Raw genomic sequence first — 1,888 nt, 5'->3', positions numbered from 1 at the left:
ATTATTTTTCTAGGATAGATTAGGATGATTTTTCCATGCTGGTGTATAGGAATTTGAGTAAGTATTGGGTGCAGGTCTTGAAAAATTACCTATATCCTGTGCCTGTTCCAAGGGCATATTATTTACATCTGTTGAGCAACTACTGTGCTCAGGCATTGTTCATAAGAATGAGGTCCTCCACAAATCTCACAACAAATGACATTCTGTACTTGCATTGCTTGTGTGGTGAGATTAGTTTGTTGCAGTTGTTTGGTTAGAGATGCTACTTGAGCGGTCAATAGCGATATTGGATCAACTTCTAAGACTCCCGCTACTTTCTTATTATCTCACTCAGTAGGCCAATTATAATTATTCATAGCCATCTCTTCCAACAGCTCGTACGCTTCATTCGCACTTTTTCTCATAAATGCCCTTCCTGATGCCGCATCTATTATCGTTCTTGTATTTCCTCCCAAACCATTGTAAAAAGTATGAACTAACAGCCACTTCTTTATTCCATGATGTGGGGATCTCCTTTGCAATTCCTTAAATTGTTCCCAAGCATCATACAAACGCTCCCCATCCAGTTGATGGAAGTTGTTAATCTCTCCTCTAATTCTGGCTAACTTGGCAGGAGGAAAATATTTACCAAGAAACTTCTGAGCCAAATCTTCCCAAGTAAGTATAGAATTGGCTTGTAATGAATTCAACCAACTCTTAGCTCTATTCCTTAGTGAAAATGGGAATAGTCTCAATCGTACAACATCATTACTCACCCCATTCATTTTAAATGTCATACATAACTCCAAAAAGTTTGTGATATGTAGATTTGGATCCTCATTCGGTAACCCTCCAAATTGTACACAGTTTTGCACCATCTGAATAATTGAGGGTTTGATCTCAAAATTATTAGCCTCAACAGTTGGAGGACGAATGCTTGAGTGTATCCCCGTAACAGTAGGGAGTACATAATTCCTTAATGGTGGATCGGCTTCAGCTGCATTACCCATATTTGCATTATTGTTGACAACATTATTTGTGTTCTCAGCCATGGTAAAGTCCAGCCTTTTCTTCATCTTTCGATTCCTTCTACACATTTTCTCAATTTCAAGATCTATTAGTATGATTTTCTTTTGTCTACTTCCTCGCATATACCAACAATTCCTGAAACACAAAATAACCTTGATCCAAATAAATATTAAACAATAAAAATAAAAAATATATAAAAATACCAAATTAGAACAAATAACAAATAAAAATTAACTATGATATTGGAAATTAAGTCCCCAGCAATGGCGCCAAAAACTTGATCGTGAAAATATGTATACACGCAAGTGCACACAATCGATTCAAGTAATATATGATAAGTAAAGTATCGTTCCCTTGAAGACTATCTTCCAAGTACCACTAATTGTTCTTTAAATTTCTATTTGGCAACTAAGAATTTGATTTTTGAATTTAGTTTTAAATTTCAAAATACTTTAAGCAAAAAACAACTAAATAAAATATTTAAATCACTATGAAAAAGACCTAGGGTATTAATTTCATCGACTTTTCATTCTACTAATTGTATTAATCAATTCTATATATTTTTCTTTCTATTCTAATAGCAGGTTAACATAAATCGATTCATATTCTTTTTCAAGATATAAGATCTCAGCCTATATGCAGGTTTTCTACTTCTCTGTGATGAACTTAAACATTTAGAAGACATTAAGCATGGAAACATAATTACTACACAGGTCATACAGGTACTTTCGTCCAATATGCAACCTATGTCTATATATTGATAGCATATTCAATACTCATCTTACGAATTTTGAATCAAAATCATTAAATCAAGCAAATAGTGATCAAGTATTTACTAGCATTAAACACACATTATATAGATTAGAATAGAGAAGAAAAA

At 33.4% G+C, this 1,888-nt stretch overlaps 1 non-coding gene across 1 annotated transcript; it reads left to right on the top strand.

Moving 5' to 3' along the window:
• Positions 1 to 492: 492 nt before the first annotated feature.
• Positions 493 to 599, top strand: LOC133827992 (small nucleolar RNA R71). Its single transcript, XR_009890638.1, has one exon. It is a non-coding gene; the product is annotated as a small nucleolar RNA R71 (small nucleolar RNA).
• The last annotated feature ends 1,289 nt before the right edge of the window (positions 600 to 1,888 follow it).

The sequence above is a fragment of the Humulus lupulus genome, chromosome 3, assembly GCF_963169125.1.
Source record: "Humulus lupulus chromosome 3, drHumLupu1.1, whole genome shotgun sequence".
Lineage (NCBI taxonomy): Eukaryota > Viridiplantae > Streptophyta > Magnoliopsida > Rosales > Cannabaceae > Humulus > Humulus lupulus.
Note: the sequence above shows the minus strand (reverse complement) of the source record. Positions and strands in the feature narration are given on the sequence as shown.